Source organism: Meles meles, chromosome 1 (genome assembly GCF_922984935.1).
Source record: "Meles meles chromosome 1, mMelMel3.1 paternal haplotype, whole genome shotgun sequence".
NCBI lineage: Eukaryota > Metazoa > Chordata > Mammalia > Carnivora > Mustelidae > Meles > Meles meles.
In genome coordinates this window covers 52,497,954-52,510,986 of record NC_060066.1, presented here as the reverse complement: position 1 = coordinate 52,510,986, position 13,033 = coordinate 52,497,954, and the positions used below count along the sequence as shown (strand labels likewise).

The 13,033-nt window shown below is 33.5% G+C and overlaps 1 pseudogene; it reads right to left on the bottom strand.

Annotated features, from left to right (window-relative positions):
• Positions 1 to 5,008: 5,008 nt before the first annotated feature.
• On the bottom strand, positions 5,009 to 5,774 carry LOC123943980 (annotated as a pseudogene).
• Positions 5,775 to 13,033: the final 7,259 nt, after the last annotated feature.

Here is a 13,033-nt window from a genome sequence, read left to right as displayed (position 1 = left end):
GACAGACAGAGATCACAAGTAGGCAGAGGGGCAGGCAGAGAGAGAGAGGAGGAAGCAGGCTCCCCACAGAGCAGAGAGCCCGATGTGGGGCTTGATCCCAGGACCCTGGGATCATGACCTGAGCCGAAGGCAGAGGCTTTAACCCACTGAGCCACCCAGGCGCCCCTAACATCACAATTGTTAAACAAAATACAGTCTGTGTAACTATGTTAATATTAAGCACAGTGAATCAACAGCAAAAAAGAAATACTATAAAGAGGAATATTTCATAGTAATAAATGATTCTATTTTCCAGAAAAAATAACATTTCTCAGTTTGAATGCACATACTAATCTTGTCTGATTATATATTACAAAGGAAAAAATTGAGAGATGTACAAGGTAAACTAGAACAACAAATTATGTCTACTAAATGTAGAAAGAAAGGCATAATTATAAGAAGAATATGGGGTAATAAAGTAAAAATGTAAAACAGAATCAGCAAACAAATTGTTTCTGTGAAATATATCCTACAATTTATAAAAATTCAAACAAATACGGCAATAAAATAAAATAGTAAGCACAAATAACCATGCCAAAAATTGAAAAATGGATATAAATACAGAATCTAGAGTTACTGAAAAAATAGAGGATATTATTAACATCCCCATAATAACATACATGAAAATGTAGAGAAAATGGAAAAATCCCTAAAGATAAAAGCTTACCAAGGGCTGACACAAAATGAATGAGAAAAATTGAAGAGTCTTATTGTTATTAAATGATTTCAAATACATAATAATAACTATCTACAATTATTAACTAGCTACAATTAACACCCATCATAAACTCCATTCCAGAGTAGGAAAAGAACATTATAAAAAGGGAAATTATGGTCTCAGTCACAGATATTTAATCCAAGATTATAAATAAAAATAAAATGAATACAGCATCTTAAAGGGACAAAACGTCCCCATTTCAGTGATAAAATTTTAAAACAAAACTTACAAGAAAATTTCTAAATCTGCTGAATAGCAACAAATATTCCTAGAGCAAAATATCATATTTAAAAGTAAAATATTGCAAACTCTTCTTTTGAAATAGGTAACAAGGAAAATGTGTCTACTTTTAACATTTCTAATTCACAGATCTTAGCCATTTTAATATAAAAGGGCAGAATTAATTTTTTGAAACATTTGAAATATATTTTTGAAGCAATATTTCCCTTTTCAGTCTTGCAAAACCTTAAAACTCACCCATCATTGTGTGATGTATGTTTTCTTCTCCTTTAAACTGGTAGGATTTTGCAGTAACCATAACCAATAGAATATGGTGAAAGTGGTATTTTATGAATCCCAACACTATGTCAGAAAAAAAACCATAGCATTTTTTTCCTGTTGTTTGTATGCTCAGTCATGGAGAAGGCAACATGAAGAGGGAGTGGGGCTTCTAAACTATACTTCACCTGTTTGCAGCTGAGTACCAGGCCCAAGCTGCTAGGTATAAGTGAGGCACTTTGAAAATGGGTCCTTCGGTTACCACATACTAGGAACTGCCCCAGCTTGGTATACATTGATAAAAGAAACTGCGCTGAGTCCTGATAAAATTTAAGATATCTGGACTAAAGCATAATATTGTTTTTACCTATTAATTTTTGTGTAGCTTTTTATGCAACAGTGAATAACTGATATGACAAGGATTAAAATTCATGAATATTGGAGACATTCTAATAGTGCCTTTTTAAACTTTATCTGAGATTATAATAATTGACTTCAACAAAAATTCTATCTATAAAATACTCAAATTCTAATCAGACAGTTTTAAAAAACTTGTAAAAGTTTTTTTTTTCCTTTGTATTTACCACATTATAGTAAGTGTGCTTATCTATTTATTTAAAAAATGTAAGTCACAGAAAACATAGACATTCACAGCCACATTTGTGACCCTACTGAGGTCTAGACAAATTGAAGAATATAAAATAAAAGTGGGAGAAATAATGATATATTGCTGACCATAAAGCCCCTGGATATGTGGAAACAGAGCTTTGTTACCATTAATAGCCTGGGGAAATCAAATTGAAATCCCATAATAAATCTCTGCAAAGTATGTTTTCATTGCTAACCCTACAACCCAGTAATTCCCAACATTCTGACTGTGATAGATCACTCTTATGATTACCAGCTTTGAATCCTAGCCTTTCAGGGATATTGAATTACTTATTCTGTGATGTTTTGAAAAGACTCTTTCTGTCTCAATACAGTTATCATGATATTATTTTTTTTTAATATTTTATTTATTTGACAGAGAGAAATCACAACTAGGCAGAGAGGCAGGCAGAGAGAGAGGAAGAAGGAGGCTCCCCGCGGAGCAGAGAGCCCGATGGGGGCTCGGTCCCAGAACCCTGAGATCATGACTTGAGCCGAAGCAGAGGCTTTAACCCACTGAGCCACCCAGGCGCCCCTCATGATATTATTTTAAAATTATTTTTGAATGAATTAAATGAGATTTATATGAGGAACAATATGGGGCAGTGAAATAAGCAAGTTTGATGTCAAATAAGGGTAAATTTAAATTCCTGATTTTCAGAGTGCCTGGATGGCTCAATCATGATCCCAAGATCCTGGGAATAAGCCTGGGGTCAGGGTCCCCACCCAGCGGGGGATTCTGCTTCTTCCTCTCACTTAGTCTCTGACCCTGCTCTTGCTCCTCTCAAATAAATAAAATCTTAAAAAAAAAAAAAAAAAAAAAAGACAAAACAGAGGTGCCTGGGTGGCTCGGGGGTAAGCTTCTGCCTTCTGCTCAGGTGATGATCCCAGGGTCCCTGCTCAGCAGAGAGCCTGCTCCCCCAACCCACCCCCGCCTATCTCTCTGCCTACTTGTGATCTCTGTCAAATAAATAAATAAAATCTTTAAAACAAAAACAAAAACCTGATTTTCAAGGTGTGCTACTTTAGTACTATTATTATACTTGGAGTCTGGACAAAGTTTGAGCTAATCATTTTTCTTACTTCATGGAGACATATGATCAGTTTATGCAGAATCCCATTTTATTACCCTTGCTGTACATTTTGTTTTCTTTTTCCCCACTCTCCACTCTTACCCTACCACACTGTCTATAGGAAATAGTTTTAGGCCGTGGGATATGGACTTCTGAGTTTGTATGTAGCTTTTAAAAACATATATTTTTGAAGATATATTTATTGTTAATTTGTACAAATTTATACAGATTTACACAGTGAGTACTCACATATATGTTTTATTTTGTTTCCAAGTATTTCCACTAAGCACTATTTTTAGGTTCTGTATAGCCTAGTTTGTTGGGTTTTGTTTTGTTTTGTTTTGTTTTGAAACCTTTTATTTATTTATTTGACAGACAGAGATCACAAGTAGGCAGAGGCAGGCAGAGAGAGAGGAGGAAGCAGGCTCCTTCTTGAGCAGAGAGCCGGTTGTGGGCTCGATCCCAGGACCCTGGGATCATGATCTCAGCCGAAGGCAGAGGCTTTAACCCACTGAGCCACCTAGGTGTCCTCCTAGTTTATTGTTTTTAACTCTTTTAAAACTCATGGTATACATCTACCTCATATTTACCCATTCAAAATCTAGATTGTCTCCAATAATCTGATACAATATAATTCAGTTATTGATATAATGAGCATCTTCACATATGTTGCACCATCCTTAATGAGAATTCCTATATGAAAATTTCTCTGAAATACAAACTCTGGAGTTGTTATTGGATCACCTGATGTATGAAAATTCAGTTTGATGAAATACTGTCAGACTGGCCTCAAGAATGGATTTTTAAACTAACTTTCTGAATATTATAATTGAAGAATCCTATTTCTCACATTTCCACCAATATTTGCCATTATAGTACTTAAACATAAAAATATAATCCAAAAGCTGCATTTTTACTTCTAATCTCCTAAACTATACCCTTAGAAGGCAAATACTGTGAGTTAATCATTGCCACAGGAAATAATTTTAATACATTTTAGACATATTTCTTACTTCCCAACCTGAAAGAATACATCATTAGGTTACCCAAGTCCACACATTAAGATTAATCACTTATTTTGTGTTTTTTAGGAGTCTTTCATTTACAAGTATAAGAATATAGGACTCACTTTGACTTTAAGAATATGCAAAAATTAGGGATGCCTGGGTGGCTCAGTTGGTTAAGCAGCTGCCCTCGGCCCAGGTCATGATCTCAGCGTCCTGGGGTCGAGTCCCACATCGGGCTCCTTGCTTGGCGGGGAGCCTGCTTCTCCCTCTGCCTCTGCCTGCCACTCTGTCTGCCTCAGCTCGCTCTCTCTCTCTCTCTCTCTCTGACAAATTTGAAAAAATAATAATAATAAAAAAAAGAATATGCAAAAATTATTGCAGAGTTAGGATGACGAACAGAAGGCTTGATCTGATGATTCATTCCTATCGTCAAAGACCTATTTTGTTTTTATCTTATTTGTCTCTTTTTCTTCTTTTCTTAGAGAATTTTATAAGTTAAATGTGAAATTTAAGAAAATACAAATAGGGGCACCTGGGTGGCTCAGTGGGTTAAAGCCTCTGCCTTCGGCTCAGGTCATGATCCCAGGGTCCTGGGATCGAGCCCCACATCGGGCTCTCTGCTCCGCAGGGAGCCTGCTTCCTCCTCTCTCTCTGCCTGCCTCTCTGCCTAGTTGTGATTTCTCTCTGTCAAATAAATAAAATATTTAAAAAAAAAAAAAGAAAATACAAATAAAAAAGAAGTCCATGTTCTTTAATGTTGTATAAAAAAGTATGAGTAAAGCCAAAAGTAAATTAAACATTATTTTCACATTTGTTTATACCACTATCTAGTTCTTCATATTAACTTTATTATCCAAATAACAGAAGAAAGTAGGTTGCAATTTATGGATTAAGAAAGAGATAAAAATTAAAACAAAACAAAACAAACAAAAAAACAACCGACAAACTTTCCTACCATGTTTATTTTACACCATTTATCTGTGCTCACAGAGATGACTTCTTTTACTTCTCCACTGTGCAGCAATTCAGTCGTCCATAACATTGAACCTGCTCAGAAGCTGAGGGAGTCTGAAACTAGATGGGCCTAAATCCTGGTGCATTGTCATACAATTTTAACAACAGTACAGCTACCAGCTTGTAATTTTTAGGGCTGTGTACAAGGCTCTCCCTTGAATTTGAACCAAAACCAACTTAATGTTCCTTGGGTTTTGTAATATGTGCATGAATATATGGATAATGAGGAAATTCAAATTTTGGTCTCCACCAGTTACCAAAGCAGTTATCAGTGTTCCAGTCCTGCAGAGCTCCATCTTGATGACTTTTGTCATTAAGTGCTTTAGTCCTTCAACTTCATCTCCTCCTGGCTTGAGTTCACTACAAGGTAATTTGAAGAAAGTTGTTCTTAACTCTAGCAGTAACACATGAAGTAGCCATGTACAAGCAGAACCCCTTCTGTAGTCCTTCTCATTCCAATTTTATCAAATTCCTCCCTCATGCCCTGAAATCTGGGTGCAGCAGAACTGTCCTTCTCTTAGAAATACTCCTTGTACCAAAAGTGTTATTGGTAAGAGCATACAGGTTGATGGTTTCCTACAGGGTGAGAGGCTTGATCTCCTGGATGTACGTGGCACCAGGCAGGTTGACCCCCTGAGGCCAGCTGGTTTGTGAGTGAGTAGTGCTACGGACATGCTGGACATGCTGGCTAGCTCCAGTACTAGCAGCAAGAGGAAATGGGGCAGGCAGGGAGACTCTCCCTGTGTCAGCAATGGTTATTTGTGTCCCCCTCAGCATATGCCACCTGCCATTAACATGGGAGCACAAGAGGAGACTTATTTGTCTGTCTTAATGGAGTTCAGTTTTTTTGTTATTGATTTTTCTCAAACTCATAAAATGGCTTCCAGAAATTTCCAGGATCTATAGGCTTCCAGCTTTATATCATACAGAAAGAGAAAGTGTCTCTCAGAAACATTTGAAGAGTGGAAAATTATGTTTCAATATGCAAAAATACATTTTATAGATTTTATTCATTTGCTTGAATTAAGCTTCTTATATCAATCACCCTAAACTAAGCCAACTAGAGACTAATCCTGAAGTTGATACTGGTGTCTACTTTTCTACTTTTCTAAAGTATATGAACTGTGTAAGAGTGGTAAATACAGAACTGACAAGGTAAAACTACAGAAAAGAAGGGTAAATAGATGTGGAGAGCAGAAAGAGCAAACATGTTCATAAACTAGAAAAACTGTGTACCCTGACACAATTAAAACAATTTAATCTCTTATAAGCAAGTATAATTTTTATAAAATGTAATCTTTAAAAATTTTAGTTTTACTAATATTTTCACTATAATAATTATTTAAAATAAAATGTATGTTTTATCAAGGTAAATGATTTTTAGATTCATAGAGGTTATTGTTTTGCCTCTTAAACATCTTACATATCTATGCTCATGTAAACATGTTTCATAATATCAACAGATTTTGTGAGAACAATTTATTAAAACAGTTTCAGAATTTCATAAAATAAACATTTATCATTCTGTAATACTCTTTTGTTTTCATGAAATGATATTTTGTGAACCTTTCTCCATGTCAATGCCTAGAGATTTACGTCATTAATTTTAAAAGATGTATAATTGTATTTTTGCCTCAAGGGCTGAAATAATACATTTTAGCAGGAGCATGGGCTAAAAGAAAGTATTTTTTTTAAAAAAAAGTTGACAGTAGGAGAGGGGGCAAAGAAGAATGATCACCCTTTATAGCTTCCAAGAAATTAGTAAATCCCCAAATCCCAGAAAGTGCCTATCAATTATCTCAATTGCAGATTATTAACAAAAGCTCACGTGGAACTTTCTTCATGCTTCACATCTGTTCAGCTGTTTAGCTCTTCCAACAGAGAATAATGATTTCCCTCTCTCTTTTTCTTTAAATATTACACAAGTGCTTTTCATTATGGAATCTAAATGAGAACCCTGTTCATAAGGCTGTATGGGAAATACAATCCTTTCCTGGAGATATAATTAAAAGTTGACATGGTTGGAGATAAAGATGAGTATCGCTAGAGACTAAACAGTGCAATATGCTCCATGTAATAGTAGCATAATTTATCCACCCATTCCTGTATTGATGGACATTCAGATTACCTGTTTTTTTAAGTTAACAGTGTACTTAAAATAAGCATTAATTTACATATCATTAATTTAATTAGGTCCAATGATCTTACTTTTCTGCTCCAATATGTATTTCACACAACACAGAGATTTAAAATAGGGATGTTATTAAGTAAACCTTACTGTAGAGTATAATTAGTTACTAATTTTTGAATCACCTTCTTTAGACTGAAATAAATTAGCACATATTAAAACTATGCACTAGAATACCATATTTATTTCACATGAAGTTATATTTTTCCCAAAGGAAATACTTTAAAATTTTAATTATATGTATAGAAATATTAAAAAGAGTGCATATTCCTTTCTTTATTATGTGATATTGGAGTAATTTAATATCCTGTTATAATAAATTGGTTCTGGCTGATCACTTTTGTGACCTTCATTTTTTGCAATAGCTCAGGAGTCTGTCTATTCTTTTGATCACTATAAATTGTCATGTTTCTTTTTATTGCTGGGCCTACCTCTAGGAAACTATATTCTCTGCATACCCCCTTCAAACTCTGTTCAAATTTCCTACTTTAAATTTTCCAGAAAGCCATACAAAAATTTTATATTATACCAAGTATATGGCATTCTCATTGTAAACACTTTAATCCCAAAATATAGAGACACTACTTTTCCTCCAGGGTTTAGAGGACTGATCACCCTAGGGAACATGCAGGTTACTATTATTTACATAGAGCAGATTAGCTGTAATACAATGCTGTTTTAATAAAAACAAAACACATTATCTTTTTAAATAAAAAAAACACATAATCTTGTTCTAAACTACGGAAAAGTTCTATAAATCAAGTGAAAACCTGGAAAGTTGGTTTATTTTGTTTGCCATTATGTTCTTATTTTTAGATATGAGTGTTTTGACATAGCTCTCAAACTTTAAAATGATACTATCTAGCAAAAAAAGTGAAAGTGCATCCCCAGGGGTATTTGCTTTTATTAAGTAAAATAGTATAAAAGTGGTCATTTTCTTATTTGAAAACAACAATGACAACTTTGGTAACAGGATAAAATACTTTTGAAAATTCTACAAATTCTTCAATGTACAAATTTTATATTCATAGTTTACTCAAATCACCAGAGGGTAATATTCTGAGTATTGTATTATTGAAAGAGTGTGGCATACAGACTCAGGAGGCCTGGATTTCATTCTGGTTCTCCCATTCAAAAGTTATGATTTTATCATTAAACTTTTATAACCTTTATTTTGTCTTTTCACTTCAGAAATGTGAATAATACATGCAAAGTGTTGTGAAAATAAAATGAGATATTGCTAGTGAAAAAATGTGTATGGACTAATATGGACCAGGTCATTTATATGCTTTAGACATGTTTCATAAAATTCACAATACATTTGTTGATAATATTCTAAATTCAAAACAACTTTTAGAATAAAATGCTGTAAGTGATGGTTGATATTAAATAGATTAAAAGATAACCTAGGAGTTAATCAGAGAAAATGGCAGGGTGGCAATTTCCTAGTGTTGTTTTTTTCCACTGTAACAACCATTAAACCAGAAAAAAACTGTGAGAATCAACTGTTTTGGGAAACTAGAACTTGATCACATACTTATAGCAATGAAGAAATGGCCCAGTGAAGGGAGAGGCTGCCGAACTTTGATTAAGGATCCCCTGTGATCCCCTGAATTTAATTTTTTTAGAATTTAATTTCTTAAATTCTGCATATAAGGGAGATCATGTGATAATTGTCTTTCTCTGATTGACTTATTTCACTTATCATAATACCCTCTAGTTTCATCCACGTCATTGCAAATCACAAGATTTCATCTTTTTGATGGCTGTATAATATTCTATTGTGTCTGTCTGTCTCTCTGTCTGTCTGTCATATATCATATCTTCTTTATCCATTCATCTGTTGATGGACATCTGGGCTCTTTCCATAGTTTGGCTATTGTGGACATTGCTGCTATAAACATTGTGGTGCACATGACCTTTTGGATCACTGTATTTGTATCTTTGGGGTAAATACCCAGTAGTACAATTGCTGGGTCATAGGATAGCTCTATTTTCAACTTTTTGAGGAACCTCCATACGGTTTGCAATGGATGGCTGTTTTTCATCAAACACAGAAGCCATAAGGGAGTCATATGATCTGTTTCAAATGCTGAAAGAAAAAAAAAATCTGTCAACCAAGAGTCTGTATTTGGCAACACTATTCTTCAAGAATGAAGACGAAATTCCCAGATAAACAAAAGCTACAGGTTTCTATTACTAAGAGACCTTCCCTAAAAAAATGCTAAAGAAAGTCCTTCAGACTGAAATGAAGTAATACTACTATATAATAAGTCAAAGCATATGAAGAATACTATAAAGATAACTATACAGGCAAAAAAAATGCTTTAATTGTTTAGTTTTCATCTGTAATTTGTTTTTTTCTATATGATTTAAAAAACAGATACATAAAACAATAATGATAAATCTCTACTAACTGGCACAATGTTTAAAGGTGTAATCTGTGACAATACAAAAACAAAGGGGGGAGAAGAGAGAGCTCTAAGAGAATTTGTATAGTATTGAACTCATTGGAATTATACAAACTAGGTTGTTATGCATCTAAGATCATTGTAATTCCCATGGTAACCACCAACTAGTTAGGTAAACAACTAAACCAACAGAGAAGAAAGAATAATGTGTATTACAAAAGTAACCAACTAAATACCAAAAAAAGGACAATAATAAAACTGAGGAGTAAAAACATTAGACACCGAAAACAAATAGCTAAAAGACATGAGTATGTCCATTTTTAGTCACTCTCTTGCACGTAAATGATTAACTAATTAAAAAGCAAAGATTGGCAGACTGGAAAAGAAAACTATACCAATATCCCTTATCAGTGATAATAATATAAAAATTCTCAACAAAATACTAGCAATGTGAATTCAGCAGCATATAAAATGGACTATAATGATGACCCAGTGGGCTTTACACAAGGAATGCAAGGATGGTCCATCATACAAAAATCAGTCTATGTATTACACCAAATTAATGTTATATAGGAAAAAAGAAAAAGCCTGCATAATAATTTTAAATAAAGCTTAAAAATATCCTTTGTCATATTTACTGTGATAAAAACACTCAAAAGACTATGATTAGAAAGAATCTTTTTCTACATGGTAAAGGTCCACAACTAACATCATACTTAATGATGAATGACTGAAAGCTTTTCCTCTAAAATAAGGAATAAAACTAAGGTATCTGCTTTCATCACTTCTCTCTGACATGAGGTGCTTTCCAGAACAATTAGGCAAGAAATATAAATAAAAGACATCCAAATTGGAAGGAAGTAAAATTGTTTCTGTTCATAGATGACATGATCTTATATGTAGAAGACTCTAAAGAATCCACAAAATACTGTTACATCTGATTTTAAAATTCAGGAAATTTGATGAGTGAAAAATCTATTTGTAAAAATTATCTGTATTTCTATATACTAGCAACAAACAATCTGAAAAGGAAATAAAATAATTTCATTTTCAATAATATAAAAAATAAAATACTTAGGAATAAATGTAAACAATGATGTGTAAGATTTGTACATTGAAAACTACAAAATATTGCTGAACTAAATGAAGACTTTAAATAAATAAAAACACATCTTATTCATATATACAGGACTTACTATTGTTAAGGTTGCATTTCTACAAAAATATAGAATCAGTGCAATCCCTATCAAAATGTCAGTTGTGTTTGGATAAAAATGTAAAAACTCACATAAATTTATTATTAAATTTTAAGAGACCTTGAGTAATCAAAGCAATCTTAAATAATAAAGCTAAGCTCATACTTCACAATTTCAAGCTTACAAAGCTGTAGTAAAAAAATGTGGTACTGACAAAAAATATACATATATATATCTATTATATATGCATACATATATAATATATATATAACATATATAATATATATGTATACATATATATATATTTGTAAGGTTTTACAGGCGAGATACACACAATACCAGGCAAGAAACACACCAGGCAAGGTTTATTAAAGGCGCTCTCTGGCGACTTAGGAGAGGAGAGTCGGGGAAGTCGTGCTGGGAGGAGGTCCAGTGGGTCTTTTATTTGGATTAAGACAGGGCATAGGTTCACAGCCATATAAGGTAAGATATTCCGGACGTGGGTTCATAACTATATATGGTAAGGTATTTGGTGATCGGAGGGTAGGGGAGTCCTGACGTTCCTGTTTCTTGCATAGGTATCAGTTTACTTATGGTGACGTGTCCTCTGCGTATGTCCTTCTGGTGGGAGAGTCATGGATAGAGGAAGAGAGCGGTCTGGAAGATGGCGGCCTGGCGGCCATTTTATTGTTCCTCCTGCATTCCGGGAGCCACCAACCCAACTATATATATATATATATATATATATATGTATGTGTGTGTATACACACACACACACATACATACATACACCATTGGAGTAAAATTGACACCCCAGAAACAAACAAATATATATATATATATATATATAAAGAGAGAGAGAGAAAGAGAGAGAGAGTTAATTAACATAAGGCAAAGAAGCCATAATCTTTCAGAGTCTCAGAGTATAGTGTCTTCAACAACAGGTGCTAGAAAAACTGAATATGTATATGAAAATAAAATGAAGATCTTATACCATATATAAAAATAAACTAAAATGGATCAAAAAACCTGAATATAGAGCTAAAACTACAAACTTTTAGAAGAAAACATAGGGGTAAATCTTCATTACTTTGGACTTAGCAATGACTATCTAAACAATGGACCTAAAAGCACAGGCCAATGGTAGTATCAACAGAGCAAGAAGACAACCCACAGAACAAGAAAACAGTTTTTGCATATTTATGAGATAAGGTTTTACTATCCAGAATATATAAAGAACTTATACAGGTCAACAACAATAAGAAAAATAAACACTATTATAAAATAGGCAAAGAACCAAGCAGACATTATTCAAAGAATATATGAAAATGACCAGTGAGCATATAAGAAGATGCTTAGCATCATCAGTCATGAGGGAAATGTAAATCAAAACCACAGTGAGATTTCATTTCATATGTATTAGGATGGGTATCACACGCACACACAAAAGTAAAATAGTAAATGTTGGTGAATATGTGGAGAAATTGGAACCTTTATATATCCGTGGTAAAAAGTGAAGTGGTGCAGCTGTGGAAAGGAGTTTGAGCATTACTCAAAGGATTTAACATAGAATTTACAATATGACCCAATAATTTCCCTCTTAGGTATATATCCAAAAGAATTAAAATAGGGACTCAAACTGATACTTGCATGCAAACAATCATTGTAACATAATTTACAATAGTCAAAACGTGAAAACAACCCAGGTGTCTGTCAGTTGATGAATAGATAAACACAATGTGATACATGCTACAACATGGGTGAATCTTGAAAATATTATGCTAAATGTAATAAGCCAGGCATAAAAGAACAGATATTGTGTAATTCCACAAATGGATAAATTCAAAGAGATGGAAAGTAGGTTAGAGGCTACCAGGGGTGGGGTGGAGAGAAGGGGGAGTTATTGCTGAGAGGAGTTATTGCGTACAGATTTTCATTTGGGGTGATGACAAAGTTTTGGAAGGAGATAGTGGTGGTGGCTGTACAACACTGTAAATTTAATTAATGTCACTATATATTACATTAAAAGGTAGTTAAAATGTTTAATTTAAATGTTATATATATTTACCACCATATAAAAAATGAATAATCAAAGTTACTCTATTTAGCTTTTAATATGTTGTTTTCTCAAGTTTTTTAAAAGTGGAAATGGTAAGGTTTTTTTTTTCTTTGTATTCCAGTAGTTTCAAAATCATTATTACACTTAATAAGCAGTTTATAAAACTACTTTAAAAGAGCACT